The sequence below is a fragment of the Schistocerca nitens genome, chromosome 3 (assembly GCF_023898315.1).
Source record: "Schistocerca nitens isolate TAMUIC-IGC-003100 chromosome 3, iqSchNite1.1, whole genome shotgun sequence".
Taxonomy (NCBI): domain Eukaryota; kingdom Metazoa; phylum Arthropoda; class Insecta; order Orthoptera; family Acrididae; genus Schistocerca; species Schistocerca nitens.
In genome coordinates, this window is record NC_064616.1 from 81,215,348 (window position 1) to 81,234,847 (window position 19,500).

General features: G+C 40.3%; 1 protein-coding gene across 2 annotated transcripts in view; it reads left to right on the forward strand.

Moving 5' to 3' along the window:
* The window catches only part of LOC126248043 (uncharacterized), a 706,800-nt gene that overhangs the window by 537,922 nt on the left and 149,378 nt on the right, over positions 1–19,500 (forward strand). The window lies entirely within an intron of this gene.

Genomic DNA, 19,500 nt, shown 5'->3' on the forward strand with positions numbered 1-19,500 from the left:
ATTGTTCAAAAATCCCACTGACACACATATCTCTCTTAATAACTGAATAAGTCAACAACACTGGAAGTTTAGTATGTAAAATTACTCTCTTTGTTAATATTCAAGTAAATAATAATTCCTCTGACATTTCATTGCTATCAACAGTCAGAAGATACAGCAAACAACCTCCTCTTTCTGGCAACAGATTGAACTTTTTCTGAAGCAGAAGAAGAATCTGGAGCAAAAGACCTAAAAGAAAATGAAGCAAGCTGGTTGTGTTATACATTGGCCATATACAATTAATCTCACCTACCATTGGCTGGAATAGGACAATTAGCAAATTTTTCTACTTCATGAAAAATCAAAAACTCAGATACCCATAAACTGTTAACAGAATAAAGAAAAAGGCTACTGTTTGGTCACAATATACATGAAAAAAGATAAGAAAGTACAGCAATCAGTAAATCTTTAATAGCAAAAGAAAACACACAGAAAAATAATGAAACTTCCTTAAAATTTAAAGCTGTATTGCTTTAAGACATAATTACTAAAATAATGAAAGTAGCCAAATAGAGATAATTAACATCAAGCAAAAGGAAATTTATAGTTATTAGTGCTATAAAAAAAGTTTTCAATGCATAAATCATACAAACTAGAAATCAAAGATAACTTTTATTAAAATAGAAACATGCTTGGCAAATTAACAGACAAATGTCCTGAAAGAAAAAGGATCTAAAATTGTGAGAATCTGTAAGGTGTATATAAATCCAAAATAAACAAAACAAGCAATCTCAGCAATCTCATATCATCCTTAGCTCTGAGGCAGCAGTGATTTATTTCTGAAAACAATATCAATAAATTAGATAAATCATTAGTATATGTGGCAGTAATCTAGATACAGACAATATTAAATTTAAATCTAATACAAACTACAGCAAATTAAATTTCTAAAAATAGAAGAAAAGGAACAATAAATCATTAAAGCATAAAATTTTGGAGTCATTCTTTGAAATTCACTTTGACTAACATTGGTTGTAAAATCAGTCATTTAAAAATACTGTGTCCAATTCAGTCAGAAGATAGGAAAATTAAGGCCACAATTTTAAATTCCACATTTAAGAAATCATTCATGAACAAGAATCATACTAAACATTCTGTCATCTGACATAGTATTAAGCATCCCTGACATAGAGAAACAACTAAAAGAGTTGAAAATAAAGAAACTGCCAGGTCCAAATGGAGTCCAAATTTGGTTTTACAAAGAGTACTCTACATCATGGCCCATTACCTAGTTTGCATTTATTTCAAATCACTCCACCAGTGCAAAGTTCCAAGTGACCGGAAAAAAGTGCAGTGACTCCTGCTTATAAGAAGTGTAAAAATTGAACCCACAAAATTATAGACCAATATCCCTAAGTTCAGTTTGCAGTAGAATTCTAGGCCATATTCTGATTTCCAATGTAATAAATTTCCTAAAGACTGAAAAGCTCATTTCCATGAATCAGCACGGTTTCAGAAAGTATCGTTCGTACAAAATGCAGCTTGCTCTTTTGTCACATGATATATTGCGAACTATGGATGAAGGGGCAACAGGCAAATTCCATATTTCTAGATTTCCAAAAAGCATTGAACATGGTATCCCACTGCAGAAGGTACGAGCATATGGAATAGGCTCCAACATATGTGACTGGTTCAAACACTTCTTACATAATAGAACCCAGTATGTTGTCCTTGATGGCAAAGCTTCATTAGAGACAGGGATAACATCAGGGGTGCCCAAGGGAGGTGTGATAGGACCTCGCTGTTTTCTATTTGTATAAATGATCTGGTGGACAGGGTGCGCAGAAATCTGCAGTTGTTCACTGATGATGTTGTGGTGTACAGGAATATATCAAAGATCAGTCACTCTAGGATGATATAGGATGACCTAGACAAAATGAACAGCAGCTGGCTCTAAATGTAGAAAAATGTAAGTTAATGCAGCTGAGTAGGAAAAACAAACCCATGATGCTCAGGTACAGCATTAGTAGCATCCTGCTTGACACAGTCACGTCATTTAAATAACTTGGCATAACATTGCAAAAGAATGTAAAATACAATGAACATGTGAGGATTGTGGTAGGGAAGGCGAATGGTCGACTTCAGTTTATTGGTAGATTTTAGGGAAGTGTGGTTCATCTGTAAAGGAGATTGCTTATAGGACACTAGCACAATGTATTCATGAGTGCTACTCAAACATGTCGGATCCACACCAGGTCAGATTGAAAGGAGACATCAAATGAGTTCAGAGGTGACCTGCTAGATTTGTTACTGGTAGGTTTGATCAGCATGCAAGTGTTACAGATATGCTTCATGAACTCAAGTGGAATCCCTGGAGGAAAGAAGACATTCATTTTGAAGAACACTAGTGAGAAAGTTTAGAGAACCAGCATTTGAAGCTGACTTTAGAACGATCCTACTGCCACCAACATAAATTTCATGTAGGGACCATGAAGATAAGATACAAGAAATTAGAGCTCATATGGAAGCATATAGACATTCAGTTTTCCTTCACTCTATCTGTGAGTGGAACCAGAAAGGAAACAACTGGTAGTATTACAGCGTACCCTCCACCATGCACCGTGCAGTGGCTTGCAGAGTATGTATGTAGATGTTGAATTAATAGCATACTTACTTGTTCATCATTGTAGATTACAGAAGCATGTCATTTTTAATATGCGAGAAGCAAGCAAGCATAGTAGAATGAAGAAAACAATTCCTGTAAATGGAGGCACTAATCAAACTCTTCTTGAACATAAAACCTGTATGATAAGAAAACATATGCAGGGTACACATGTTTCACATACATAGGCGTTATATACACAGTTGTAATACCAGTGAAAAATTTAAATGACACACTTTCCCTCTTTGAAGCATGTGTTTGTGTACAATTTATTAATATTATGAGATAAAAAAATAAAATTAGATACACATAGGTGAGAAAATATAACATTATATATGTTATTTATGTTAGAGTGATAGAGTCCATTTTGTAAATAAAAGAGTTAACACTGATGAGAGAAAAACTGAGGATCATCATCTGAGATGATTGTTTTGGGCAAACCTTCTACAGCAAATATTTTACTTAATGTTTCATTTATTTATTTATCATTTTTCTTCTCACTGAACATTGTGGAAAGCAGCATACAACATGATATCAAATATATTAAACAAAAAGTTATGTTCAATTTATTTGGATTTGCACATTCTATTTTATATATTATGATTACAGATATTCAATACACAATCATGCACTTCCACCATATGGTATAGAACTGCAGGATCCCCTTAAATGGCTCAGGGACAACATTATGCATTAGAAAGTGATACCCAGGTGACAGATTGTGTGCGCAGTGCACACAAGGGTTCCTTGGATATGGAAACCGTCTGACAGACCCAAATAATAATAGCTGTATGAGGCACCAAAGTATTAATGTAAAGTCCAAAGAAATGCCTCCTGTTGTAACTTGTTGTGACTGTGACATTTCCAGTTGTGGGGTGACTGAGAAAGCGTGGCAAAACCAAACAGAGAGCAGCCCGTGCACAAACAAACAAACGGAAAAGACGGACATGAAACAATGACGGACAGTGGAGAAAGACCTTATGACGACAACATGCAAGATGCAGTGGAGTGACAGAGGCAACCAAATGTATGCAAGACATCCACGATTAATGAGATCAAAGTACTATAAACACACTGTCTTGTCGAGGCGATGTGTCAAGACTCACGCAACGATTAGACTTGCTGGCAGAGTGAGAGGCCAGCTCTTAAATACTGTATCGGGGGCGCCGTTATTGGCTGCTGGAACCACATGTTCCACTGTGGTGCCCTCACTCTACATGCAGGCCAGTACATGCGTGCCACCACAGCTTATGGCACGATGATGCAGAGACGTCTATGGCTCTTCGACGTCCATGACGTCTGGCAGGGATTCAAATTCTGCGGCGCACGGTACCAGACCCTCCCTCCTCCCCTCCCACAGGTAGGACAGTTAAAATCCTATTGATCAACTGCCAAAGTATTCACAACAAAATCCCAGAGTTTGTAGCAATGCAGAAAGCAGTGGGGTTCACATGTTAAGAGGTATAGAAAACTGGCTAAAATGCAAAATTGAAAACACTCTGATTTTTGGGATCAATGTAAGTGTGAATCATGAGGACAGACTAATGGTGAATTGAGGTGATATATTTGTTGTGGTAGACAAGAAAATCAAATACACCAAGAGAGAAACTGGAGCTATTTATGATATTGTTTGGTCAAGAGAGGGCATAAACTAATAAACTGATCTTTCTGTTGGCCTCCAGACTCACATTCACATGTGACAAAAACTTGAGAGGAAATCTCAGTTCACTAGTTTGTTTGTTTGCCAATTTTACTGTCATTGTTGGAGGAGACATTAATCATCTGTAACAAGATATTCTGTGAAACATTATTGGTACTTAATGCCTTCACTGAAACCAATGTAGAACAGATAGTTTATAAGCCCATTTATGGTGAAAATGTATTGGATCTAATGACTACAAATGAACTTGACCTCACTGAAATGGAGTCAGTGAGCATGTGGAAGTAGTAATAAAAATGTTTAATGCATTAAAAAGTGCAACTAAAACAAACAGGAAGATTATCATGTTCGATGAACTAGATAGAATGAAAATTGTGACATACCACAAAGAGGAGTCCAAACTATTTACATTTGGGTAGGAGCTTGTAGGGAATTGTTGCTTAAGTTTAAAAGAATGGGCAACCAAGCACTGGGTAGATAGTTAGTAGAACATTTCATAATGGGATGGACCCTCTGTAGTAAACAGTCACTGTGTGGGAAAAAAAGCTGCTACTGCATAGTAAGTGTAGGACAAAGCATAGGACTGTAGACAGAGGATGATGAATGAAAGGCATTTGGTTGTTGAAAGGCCAATGTGTAACATGTTCGACAGGTACCACAGCAGAATATTACCAAAATATCTCTCCAAAACCCAAAGAAATTATGGTCATATGTAAAGGCTGTCAGAGACACCTATGTCAGTGGCCAGGCACTAACGGATGTCAGAGGAACCAAAATTGAGAGTAACAAAGTTACAGCAGAAATTTTAAGCTCTGTTTTCAAATGTTCTCTTACAAACGAAGACACAGAGGTATTTCATTCATTTAATTCTTGCACTCGTTCAAAAATGAGTGATATCAGTGTCAGTAGCATTGAAAAATTGATTAAATTGCAAGAATTAAACAAGGGTGCAGTGCCCAATCAAATGCCTCTCATTCTATGCAGAATTTGCACCTGATGTAGTCTTCTAAGCATAATATATCATGGATCTGTCAATGAAAAACTATGGTCAGTCCTTGGAACAAAGCACAGGTCACATCTATGTAAAAGAAGGACAGCAGACATTATCCACAAAATGACTATCCAATCTCATCTGGCAAATGTTGAATTATCCCTTGGGTTGTTACTTTCTCATCAAAAGGTATTTTGATCACACCACGAGTGTTTAACATACCCAAACAGAAAGGAATCCACGAACACCATCAGACAATGCCAAAAAGAAGGAACTTGTCATCAGTACTTACTTGCAAACTTGCACTGAATGCCACTGCTACTGCATCTTCTTCCCCTCTAATCTCCATTGGATGACCATTTCCAGCTCTGGCAGGTCTTCTGACACCAATACTGTAATGATGTGTTGACAGAAGGTGTGGGCTAGCAGCTCACTCCTGGAGGTGAGTGGAGGAGTGGGCAATGAAAGCAGCCAATCACTTGATATAACACTTTGATCAATCATAGTTCAGCATGTCAGAAACATCCATTGCAGAATCATAGAACATATTCTGAGCTCAAAAACAATAAAGTGAATTGAAAAGAATGACACCACTGTTACAATACCCAGCTCGCACTTTTCTCACATGATATCCAGAATGCTGTGAATGATGGGAGTAAGGTTAATGCAGTATTTCTTGACTTCCGAAAATCATTGCACCAGCTCAGAGGCTAGCAGCCTGGAAAGTCGTTCAGTGTTGGAACCAGGCCACAGTCCATTGAACAATGCACCTGCTAATGTAGCAATGTCAGCAGAGGCACCCCTTCCTCAGTCAATGCTCCTATACTACAACAGGTGTGGACATCATGCAGCAGTAGCAGCCTGACTGATGTACTGGAGTCACACCATGCTTCAGTCATCATCTCCCCACTCCATACATTTCAATGTGACCCCAAAACATTGTTCTTCTGCAGCTGTCAGCAAAGGAATCAGAATTTATATCTCAAGTCCATCCTGTCATCATTTGACACAGCTGGAACATCTGATGATGAAAAGTCCTGTGCCAGTCATCACCACATCTATGACACTGTCTTCACCAGGCCACAAACCAAACACCACCACAAACCAAACACCACAGCGTGATGCCTGGCCATGGCAGCCACACTCTGTATGACTGCCACATTGGCAGCAGTAGCATTCAGCATAAGTTTCCAAGTAAGTACTGATGATAAGTTTCTTCTTTTTGGCATTGTCTGGTTGTGTTTGACCATCTCTTTCTGTCTGTGTATATTATACACTTATGGTGATAGTAGTGATCAAAATATCTGTTGATGAGAAAGTAGCAATCCAACTGATAATTCAACATTTGCTGGATGAGTTAGCTGAGTTTAGAGCTGATAAAGGAGCTTTAAGTACAAAAGTAAATCATTTGAAGGGTGAAAGAAGGGAAGGATCACCTTTTGGTGCTTCTCCACTTACCCTTGACACTGGTATGGCCTCACCAGGGGCACAATTTTCTGGTAAATCTGAGAAAGATATTTTTGTCTTTATTGATAGTTTACATATGACCACAACATTAGAAAAACTAAAGTGATTAACACTTGATAAGTGTAGCTCATTTAAAATTTGTAGGGTTTGCCAGCACATATGTAATGGTTCAAGTTCAGCAGTTTTGTAGGAAGCCACAATGTTAGAGGTGTGGGGTCTTCTGTGCAGAAATATCCACAGGAATATAGATGATGGAATCAAGATAACATTCATGTCTCTGCATCAAACAGAACAGGAGAAGGGGGAGGGAGTACCACTATGCAACACTCCCAGTAAATTTGACCATGGGTCACCCCAGTGCAAAATCAGTGGTATGCATCTATTAATTTGTCTATGTAAAAGGAGGGTCCTGAAAGTTGTTGGATACAGGGGCTCAGGTATCCATGGCTGGGCCAGAATATATTGTCACATAGATGAAGGTGTAATTAGGTGAATGACAAACACTAACTTCACTTGTTGTTGTTGTTGTGGTCTTCAGTCCTGAGACTGGTTTGATGCAGCTCTCCATGCTACTCTATCCTATGCAAGCTTTTTCATCTCCCAGTACCTATTGCAACCTACTTCACTTAACGAAGGTTTAGCCAGCACTTGCACATACAAGAGCCTCCGGCCAGAACACATACGGTATATATACAGTTACAGAACATTTGAGTACAATGATTCTTGACATTTGTGGATACTTCGACGATGTACTGAAATGGAAATTAAAATTTTACAGTTGAGGTGAGTTTTTAACTCACGACCCTCCATGCAACAGTCTAGTATCATAACCACTACATGACAGTGACTGTGATACTCACCTTCTTCTGCAACATTGCTGCCTCCTTAAGAGAACAGCATTTCGGTGTTATGTCCTCCTAGTCCAGGAATGAGTCATCGGTCGTGCATACTCTGACTCCTGATGACCCATGTTCACCCTGGCGGTGATATTCTTACAACTTCCCTTGCCGTTATGCTCTTCGTCACATTTCTGCTTGTTGCCTGTCGTTGGAGCTTCGAATTTACCCTGGGTTGCAGGATCCTTATAGGCCTTCATTATAAAGGATGTGGACCATATCTCTGATCTTGCATCGTTTTGTGTCGGGATCGAAATCTTCAACTTCATAAGTAACATCAGACAACTGTTTTACAACCTTATAAGATCCAAAGTAGCGCCTGACGAGCTTTTCAGAGAGACCAACCTTCCGAACAGGAGTGAAGATCCAGATGAGATCACCAGGCTGGTAGACAACAGGGCAGTGGCTCACGTCATACCTTTGGCAATCGTTTTCTGCAGCGTGTAGAGTTGAGCTAACTGCCAAGCTTCCTCAGCTCTGATTAATACCTGGCTGATATAGTCATCCATGTCATCAGGATGTAACGGAAACATAGTGTCCATTGCCATAGTCACCTCATGCCCATGCACCAGGAAAAATGGTGTAAATCCTATGGTGTCTTGTTTCATGGTGTTGTAGGCAAACATCACGAAATGTCGCACCTCATCCCAGTTGCTCTGCTTGACATTGATGAACATTGATAGCATATCAGCCAAGGTCTTATTAAGGTGTTCAGTAAGCCCATTAGTTTGCAGATGGGAGGCAGTCATCATGTGATGAATAATGTTGCACCGACAGTTTATCTCTGTCACAAGATTCGATTGAAAAACTTCTCAATCTGTAATTAATGACCTTGGGGCACAGAGTTTTAATACAATGTCTTCCACAATGAATTTGGCTACCTCAAATGCTTTGGCTGTTTCACAGCTTATGTAATATCATACCATGTAAGATAATCAGTGCCAACAATAATCCATCTATTACCACTAGCAGACGTTGGAAATCATCTGAGGAGGTCAATCCCAACATGCTGGAAAGATGTTTCAGATGGTGAAATTGGTATGAGTCAGCCAGATGGTTTCTGAGGCACTGCCTATCTCCTTTGGCACTCTCGACAGTGTGACACATGGTGTCGGACACTCCTAAATAAACATGGCCACAAAAATCTCTTGCAGATCCTATCGTATGTCTTAATAAATCCTAAACATCTGGCCTCAGGTGTGTCATGGAATTTCTGTAGAACATCCAAGCACATGCGTTTATGAATCACTGGTAGCCACCTCTTTCCAAATGGATCAAAGTTTTTCTTGCAAAGTAATCCATTAACTACCTTAAGTTGTCCTTACACATCCTCTAACTGATTTAAGGCAAGCATAATTTGAGATATCTTGGCGTCCTTCTTCTGCTCAGCAGAGAGATCTTGGAGTGCAGTGAGACAGTCACTATCTTCATCAAAGTGTTGATGGTCTTGCACAGGGTTTCTTGAGAGACAGTCAGCATTTTGGTATTTTCTTCCACTTTTCCACAGTCACTATCTTCATCAAAGTCTTGATGGTCTTGCACAGGGTTTCTTGAGAGACAATCAGCATCTTGGTGTTTTCTTCCACTTTTGTACACTATGGTAATGTCATACTCTCTAAGATGTAGCGCCCACCTGGCGAGGCGTCCTGTTGGATCCTTAAAACCTGTCAACGAGATAAGTGAATGATAGTCTGTAACAACTGTGAATGGCCTTCCATAGAGATACTGTCGAAATTTGCACATGGCCCAGATCACAGCAAGACATTCTCTTTCTGTAATTGAGTAGTTTCTCTTGGCTTTTGTAAGCGTCCTAGAAGCATAGGCTATAACCTTCTCTTTTCCGTCCGAAATTTGCACCAGAAAAGCACTGATCCCATACCTGCTGGCATCTGTGTGTAGTTCTGCAGGTTCTCTCTCGTCATACAGACCAAGCACAGGGTCAGTTGTCAGAGCCTTTCACTGCACATCAAAAGAATCTTGTTTACCACCACCCCAGATAAATTTAGCATCGGCTTTTAACAGCTCTTGGAGTGGCCTGGCTTTGATACAAAAGTCTTTGATAAAACGATTGTACTAAGAACATAATCTGAGGAAGCTACTCACATCTCTAATACTTTTAGGAATAGGAAATTCCGTTACAGATCTCACCTTTTCTGAGTCTGGCCACATACCTTCATTTGACACAAGGTGTCCAAGTATTTTGATTTCTTTGCTCCAAAGAGACACTTTCTTGGTTTAAGTTTCAGTCTGCCTTGTTGGAGACACTTAAGAACAGCCCTCAGTCTTTTTATGTGTTCATCAAATGTCTCTGAGAACACTATAATGTTGTCTATATAACAAAAACACATTGTCCACTTCAGGTGGCTTAGAAGATTATCCATCATCCGTTAAAAAGTTGCTGCTGCATTACACAAACCAAACGGCATTACCTTAAACTCATATAGGTCCTCAGGGGTGATGAATGCAGTTTTCTCATGATCAGCCTCATCTACTTCGATTTGCCAGTGCCCCGAGTACACGTCCATGGTTGATAAAAACTTAGCCCCTTTCAGACTATCTAGTGCATCGTCAATTCGTGGAAGGGGGTAAACATCCTTTTTAGTTATCTTATTAAGATTCCTATAATCAACACAAAAGCACCGACTGCCATCCTTCTTCCTGGTGAGAACCACTGGTGATGACCATGGGCTCTGCAAAGGCTGAATGATGTCATTCTTCATCATTTTCTCTACCTCATCACGAATTATTCGATTTTCTGTTGCCGGCACACAGTATGCTCTCTGGCTTATTGGTTGATGGCCTCCAGTGCTAATTCGGTGCTTCACCATCGATTTGTCTAATTTGCTCTTCACCTGTGGATTGAAGCATTGTAGAACTCTTGAAGAATGGCAGGTAGCTTCTTCTGTTGTTCCTTAGTGAGATGTGGTGATAGTCGAGCTAGAAGATTTTCTCTCATTGTGGTAGTGCCAATTTTGCCCACAGACTCGGCACGGGAGGTTTCTATGACGCTCAGCTGTTCTTCAATTAAGGGCTCAGTGTTTGCTATGCACATGCGTCTTGGTAGGATCTGCGGTTCTCGGCGACAGTTATCTATCCACAGTTCACTGAAGCCGTTCTTAAATGAGATGACAGAGGCTGGGATGACCAAGCTATTCTTCAGTGGTATGCTTTTCTTACAGTCCACTACAAGATCGATGGGTTGATGCATGGCATGACACATTACAGTTACCTTTCTAGCACTGACTGCAGGAATGATTACTTCGTCCAGCACACATAGTCTCCACACACTCAGAAGCACATCTTCCTGTCCACAGTATCCCATCTCATTTAGCATAATCATTGAGCAACCACAATCTATAATTACCTAAGAAGCTTTCAAAAAGTCCCATCCGAGAATGACGTCATGACTACACTCTTGTAAGACAATGAATTCTAAGGGCTGTGTATGGCCACTTATACCCACATGAATGACACATCTTCCTGTAGGTTTTACATATTTCCCATTAGCCACCTCGAGCAGAGATGTTTTGTTGTTGACGAATATGGTTTTCTGCAACTGGCGATGGTACTTCTCCAAAATGACTGAATACAATGTTCCAGAGTCCACAAGAGCTAGGGCTGGTCATCCATCCATGAGGATATCGACATATTTTCCTATCATTTTTGTAGAGATCGACAGGAGAGGATTTTTCTCTTTGGTGGCCTTACCTCCAAGGAAGGTCACACCCTTTAGTTTTCCAGGTGGCGGCAGCTACGTGATCAGCTGGAGCTTCTAAACGGCAATGGAGACCTTCATCGGCATGTTGGTGAGCGTCCTCTCCAGTGGCTAGCTTGCATCCTGCACCCACATCTTCTTGTTAATCTTCGTCATCCCGTAGTTGGTGTCAGCTAAGATTGGTCTGCTGTCTTCTGGTGTGGGCATCATCAAATATCCACCACCTTTCTTGACAATAGTGAACCACATGTCCTGATCGTCTGCAGTGGAAACATACTGGTTGGTTATCCTGGGGCTTCCAGACATCAGTCTTCCTTGGTGCCCAAACAGGTTCCTCGTGCGGCATTGTAGGAACGTAACTCTGCCTGGGTCTTGATTTTTCCACTGTTTTAAATGGGAATGAAGGACGAGATATTGGGCTCAATGTCTGTTCCACTTCCTCCCTTATGATCTCTTGAACCTTCTCGGTTTTACACTCACCGTGCAATCCAAGTGCCTTCTGAACTTCCTCTCTCACTATCTGATGAAGAACACTTGTGAAATCAGTTCCTCCCTCCATCACAGACATCAATATGACATTTGAAAGCTGTTCAAACTTCTTGCATGTAATTCTTTTTTGATGCTTTGTCTCAATATACTGGCACCATTTTATGAACTTGTCCGCTGTCAAAACATCCTTCAGGAGTAGGGCTTGATACATGTCCTCAACAACACCCTTCATGAGATGTACAACATTATTTTCCTCCTTCATTCTAGGATCCACTATTTTACACAGCTCCAAGATGTCTTGTATGTAGGATGCTGTAGTTTCTCCTGGTTGCTGTGCCCTACACTTTAATTTATCTTCAGCCTTGCACTTCTGTCATTGTGTGTCGCCAAAAAACTTGCCCAGTTCCACCTGGAATACTTCCCAGCTTGTGAACTTCTCCTCATTGTTCTCATACCATTGCTTGGCAGTGCCCTCCAAGTAGAAAAATACGTTAGCCAAACACACGGTGTCATCCCATTTGCTAAATTTGGTTATATGCTCATATACCTTCAGCCACTTGTTTGGATCTTGGCCATCATCACCAGATGACCTGGAAGGCTGTCTCATGTGGTGGCACACAGTTGCTGTCATCGTAACATCCTCTTCTTCTTCTTCTGTCTCCAATAGATTGCGATCTGTTGAATATGGCTCAAACTTGGGTTTCTCGCCAATTAAACAGCAGGTCTGTCATGGCCTGATGGGAGCCACTGTGTCATCAATAATGTGCGCTGTCACAAGTTCCAATACCCAGCATCACCACCAGAATAATGTCACACAGAAGAAGGTGAATGATGAACACTAACTTCACTTAACGAAGGTTTATTCAGCACTTGCACATACAAGAGCACGGAGCGAACTGCCTCCGGCCAGAACACATACGGTTACAGAACATTCCAGTACAATGATTCTTGACATTTGTGGACACTTCTACAATGTACTCAAACTGAAAATAGAAATTAAAATTTTACAGTTCAGGTGAGTTTTGAACTCACAACCTTCCATGCAACAGTCTAGTATCATAACCACTACACCATGGTGACTGTGCTAGTCAGCTTCTTCTTCGAAAATATTCCCTACAGTGAATTGGACCCCACCACATGGTACATTAAGTGGTGCAGGTGCTAATAGTGTGTATTCTCTCAGTTCCACAGTTTCAGAAACTGGTACTAGAGACTTCTGAGTGTCTGTAAGCTCTGCCTTCCATGAGCATTAGCTAAAATGTCATCCTTGGTCTAGACTTCCTGATTAAACATCATATCAAAACCTCAAGCACAATGTCTTGTACAATAGTTTACTCTACATGCAAGCGATTGATGGCAGTACCTATCAGTATAGACAATTATAGGACAGTCTGTTGATTTAACTGCAATAAGGTGAAAGACATCGCATGATAGGGTAGATATGGAGATGTTATTGTAGGCCTATGCAACTCACCTGGACCTTTGCCAGCTACACCTCTAGTGCAGCACAGAATTCCCACTGGGAATGAGTTGCCTGTATACAAGAAACCACACTGAGTCCCACACTATTTACAACCAGTGGTGGAGGAATTTATTGATCAACAGCTATGGGATAGAATTATAGAATAAAGTACTAGTTCCTGGCCAGCACCAAAAGTAATTGTTCTGAAGAAGTCTTCAAATGGGAAAATGGCTTATAGGTTCTGCTGTCATTATAGATTTCTAAACTAGTGTGTGGTCAGAAATGGCTACCCAATTCCCAATATTACAGAAACCTTAGACAATCTGGGGCAATGCCATTATTTCACCACCCAGGATTTAGGTAGTGGGTACAATAAGTCAGAAGTAGTACCAGCAGATCAGCCTAAATGCCATTTTTGGTCATTTCCAGTACTGGTGGATGCCTTTTGGTCAGAAAAATGCACCAGCAACTTCCCAGCACTTAGATGGCGAGATATGTGCCCTGAAACCAAAGCAATGCATTGCTTACATAGATGACATAATAGTATTCTTCATGGACATCCAGGAGCAAGTGTTGTGACTGCGAGAAGTATTTGAATGGTTGCATGTAGCACAACTGGCCTTAGTTTACAAAAGTATTACTTTGTATTGTGGAAGGTACACTACTTAGGCCACATTATTGGCTTGTACAAGGTACACACTGACCCACAACTTGTGCAAGACATGAATGTTTTTCCAATGCCTTGCACAGTACAGGAAGTACAATCATATTTTGGCTTTGCTGATGTCTATAGAACATACATTCCAAAGTTTTCAAAGGTATCACAACCCATTACACATCTGTTAAAAAAAGGAGGAAGATTTCACTGGACTCTCGAATGTGAGGAAGTGTTTAGATGGTCCTTTCCTTATTTTTCCTGTCTATCAAAAACAGTTTACCTTATTGTGTGATTGAACAATCATGCCATAGGCTGTGTCCTAAGCCAAGTGGTAGATGGGGAAGGATGCCCCATAGCTATGCTTATAGGAAACTGGATAAAGCAGAAAAAAGCTATTCAACTACAGAAAAAGAAATGGTCACACTAATTATGGATGTCACTTATTTTCATTACTATCTTTATAGGAGGCATTTTAAAGTCATAACAGATCACGCAGCACTAAAGTGGCTTCTGGGATCAAAAGACCCAATCAGCTGTTCAACCCATTGGGCCTTATGGCTAAGTGAATTTGATTTTGAGGTTGTGCATTGTTTGTGAAAATCTCATATTTAAATCACAAACTACATGCCATACAATTAATTGGAGTAAGCACAGAAGAACATCACAGAGTTCAGGTCATTTATCAAAGCTATCAGCGGTTCATGAAACAAGCACAATTCAGTTCCAACGATGGAGTACTTTACAAGACAATATGATGTGGCAGCTGTGTAGTTGTGCCAACCTGTTTATGGGATGGAATAATGAGACAAGCCCACATTTCCATCTTAGCTGGGCATAGCAGATGATGAGCCACGGAGTGCCACTTTGTGAAAAATTAATGAGCACTGTGTAAAGACTTGCATTCCTTGCACTCAAAAAGCAAATCTGAGTCATCATCAAATCCTGTTTTGAAGACAGCCTGACACAGAAAAGACATTTTCATTATTTCAGTAGGTCAGTTTCCTCAAACACCAACAGGAAATCAATATTTATTCAACATAATTGATCACTGCTCACATTATTTGGCCATGTTTGCCATATCAAACCAATAAGCAGAAACAGTGTCTCAAGCTTTGGTTAACCAGCAGTTATTGAAATTTTACACACTAGAGATGATAATAACTGACCAACACAGGAACTTTATACCCAACTTGTTGAAGCAGTTATATAAATTGTTATGCATAAAGAAGTTACAAACTAGTGCCCTCCACCCACAAGAAAATGGCAGAATGGAAATAAAACTTCCTGGCAGATTAAAACTGTGTGCCGGACCGAGACTCGAACTCGGGACCTTTGCCTTTCGCGGGCAAGTGCTCTACCAACTGAGCTACCCAAGCACGACTCACACCCCTTCCTCACAGCTTTACTTCTGCCAGTACCTCACCTCCTACCTTCCAAATTTAACAGAAGCTCTCCTGCAAACCTTGCAGAACAAGCACTCCTGAAAGAAAGGATATTGTGGAGACATGGCTTAGCCACAGCCTGGGGGATTGTTCCAGAATGAGATTTTCACTCTGCAGCGGAGTGTGCACTGATATGAAATTTCCTGGCAGATTAAAACAGTGTGCCGGACCAAGACTCGAACTCAGGACCTTTGCTTTTCGCAGGCAAGTGCTCTACCAACTGAGCTACCCAACCACGACTCACACCCCGTCCTCACAGCTTTACTTCTGTCAGTACCTCGCCTCCTACCTTCCAAACTTAACAGAAGCTCTCCTGCGAACCTTGCAGAACAAGCACTCCTGAAAGAAAGGATATTGCGGAGACATGGCTTAGCCACAGCCTAGGGGATGTTTCCAGAATGAGATTCTCACTCTGCAGTGGAGTGTACGCTGATATGAAACTTCCTGGCAGATTAAAACTGTGTGCTGGACTGAGACTCGAACTCAGGACCTTTGCCTTTTGCGGGCAAGTGCTCTACCAACTGAGCTACCCCACCACAACTCACGCCCCGTCCTCACAGCTTTACTTCTGCCAGTACCTCGCCTCCTACCTTCCAAACTTAACAGAAGCTCTCCTGCAAACCCTGCAGAACAAGCACTCCTGAAAGAAAGGATATTGCGGAGATATGGCTTAGCCACAGCCTGGCAGAAGTAAAGCTGTGAGGACCGGGCATGAGTAGTGGTTGGGTAGCTCAGTTGGTAGAGCACTTGCCCGCAAAAGGCAAAGGTCCTGAGTTCGAGTCTTGGTCTGGCACACAGTTTTAATCTGCCAGGAAGTTTCATATCAGCGCACACTCCGCTGCAGAGTGAAAATCTCATTCTGGAAACATCCCCCAGGCTGTGGCTAAGCCATGTCTCCGCAATATCCTTTCTTTCAGGAGTGCTTGTTCTGCAAGGTTCGCAGGAGAGCTTCTGTTAAGTTTGGAAGGTAGGAGGCGAGGTACTGGCAGAAGTAAAGCTTTGAGGATGGGGCATGAGTCGTGGTTGGGTAGCTCAGTTGGTAGAGCACTTGCCCGCAAAAGGCAAAGGTCCCGAGTTCGAGTCTTGGTCTGGCACACAGTTTTAATCTGCCAGGAAGTTTCATATCAGCGCACACTCCGCTGCAGAGTGAAAATCTCATTCTAGAATGGAAATAGTTCATAGGACATTAAGTAAAATGCTAAGTTATTATGTAAATAGTAGTCACAATAATTGAGATACCCTTCTGCAATTTTCTATGGCCACGTACAACTCTAAAATCCATAAAACATAGGCATTTCACTCTATTAGGTTGGTTTTGGTTAGAAAATGCCTTCACCTTTTGAATTATGTCAACATGCTCCAAGAGAGGATACATCGTCTGTTTGGAACTTTATTAAAGGTAATGGTGTCAGATAAAATAAATGAGTAAGAAGGCTCTAGAACGACAGGAAAGCATCCATAATAAAAAGGCCAGATTGCCTAAGTACCACATCGGGCAGTGGATAATGCTATTGAACTCTCATGTTCCAAAGGGGAAAAATAAGAATTTCATTGTCCAGTATCAAGGACCTTATCAGGTAGTTGCAACAACATCCCCAGTTAGTGTTAAAATAAAATTCCTAACCCAAACCCCAGTTGTTCATGTATGAAGAATTCATGCATTTCAGGGTGAAGTGGAAGCACTACCTCACTTGGCAACAGCTCATTAGGTTATTGGTTAGAGAGAACAAGAGAAGGAAAGGTAGAACTAAGCCACTGAAACATGGTGTACCTGCAATTGTTCCAACACATCCATGTACCTTAAGGCCACAAGATGGTTTTTGTGTTTACTAATTTTTTATCTCTCTATATATAAACTGAAATCACTTGCATGTGTCTGTCTGTATATGTAGACTATTCTCAGGAACTGCTGTAGGGATTTTGATCTGGTTTTGACCAATAGATTCACTGATTCATGAGGAAGGTTTTTGTACATAATTTTTAAATATTGTGTACAAATAGTCTGAATTATGATAAATTGAAGTTACATTGTAAAATGATGTCATTGCCACCTAGCAAACAAACACCATTACTCAAGACTGCAGCAGTGCCTTGAGAATGCAGCAAGTGGAACCCAATTCACATCTGAAGTGGTAGTCCAGGGATAGCTTCTTTAGCTGTGATCTGAAAGGTTGTGTGATTGAATCTCAGCTGGGACACTTTTTTCCACTCCGTGTTTCGACATGGGATTCACCTCTCAGTGATGTGGAGATAACCATTTCAAAATATGATGACAATTTCAGACTGTTAGTCTCTGTTTCCCTCAGATTAGCAATCACTATGTTCAATCTTAATTAACTGGAAATTCTTTGAACAATGGGCAGTGAATTACTCAACTTTGAAGTATCCTAATAAATATGACCAATAACAAAAATATACCATGTCATCATCAGCCTCCGATATGAGACTTGCAATTTTAGCTAATGAAATATCCTTAACCAGTAGTTTCCCTTCAATTATTTGAGAAAAACTGCTTAATGAAACACTGTGAATCCAGAATAAGTGGTGTTTCATTTTTTATGCTGCAAGTAATACATTTTCAGGAAAACTGCTCCAGAAACTTCAGCAACTTTGTTTCATTACATACAGTATGTTCTTTGAGCAGTGCAGCAGATGACTCAACTTTCAGCCTTCTGCATTTATTGAATCAAATCTAGATATGGACATGATTCTTTGGCATGGCACAATGAAGAAGTCTCCCATAAAAAGTCCATGACACAGAGTTGCACCAATGTGTCTCAGCAGTGCATCATTGTATATACTGAACTTCACAAGAAGAGTGCTGTAGCATGATCCCAGCATGTACACCATGTATGTTTTTTTTTCATATTTTTCCTTTTATTTGTGCCATGTTAGCCAGTCTCCAATAGATGTTTAATTACTCACACAGATATGCACTTATGATTCACATACAATATTTATATTGGTTGTGAAGGTATTAGTTACATCATGATGTGCACCCATCATTGCCATGAGATGTCACTCCAAACACCAACTCAGTAGGAACATGTAACATTCATGTCTCCAGACAACTCTCATGCCATACACTGCTTACATCACTTAATTTGTACAAAAGTGATGATATTCAATTACTTATTGCAGTTCTGCAAAATTTGTTCATAACTCTATGCTGTGGCCTGAAAACAAAATATGCTATGCCACATGAGTCATCTGGCCATAGATACTTAATGCTACCCTTGCAAAGCTGGCCAGGTTTTTAAATGAGGATATTTGTAAGTACATTTTAAGGTTATGACTGTGTTTGTGTTGCTTGTATGAAAGATGCTCAAAGGAAACATTTGTAGTTAGGTATTAGGTCAGAAGACTTTCCAGTAAAATTTTATGTGCAAAATTTTATGTGCAGTAATAGTAAACAGTAGCATGTCTAATTTAATTTAGAAGGAAAACATTCAGTGCTACATGGTGCAGTACATTTTTTGTTTGTTAAAAATGTGGTTTGCTTAGAAGTAGATAAGCAGACTGGAAGTATACTGACAGTGAGCGAGAATGAGTGTATAGATGACACACCTTGGAGTTTCACTTAAGGGTTGAAGACCATTTATAACAGATGTTTTAGAGGACAGTTTAGTCAGTAAAGATGTTGGGGGATTTGAGGAAACTCTTTGAATATGAAAGCGACAAGTAAGCTGACAGGGAATTACCTCTTCCCATAGCATGTTGTCCAGACCTTACCCACTATCCATTTATGGGGAGCAGTGGATACATGTGGAAGTTCCAGCTGACAAACACAAAACCAAGGTGAACATGAGAGCAAGAGGCATCCCTGAGTCTATCGGGCAAATACAAAGTGGCAGAAACTATCAAGGTATGACCTTTGAGTGTTAGGGTACCTTTCATACAGCAGCTATATGTAGTGATGTCAGAACACCAGTGAACATTAAGCTTGGATTTTGATGTATGGGCAGCTGAAAATCAAATTTAGAAACTTGAGGATACTTACAGAAAATTACAACTCTTGATGCAAGGTAGGGCGAGACTGAATGATACTCAAACAGTACATCAATTTCTACGATCAGCTT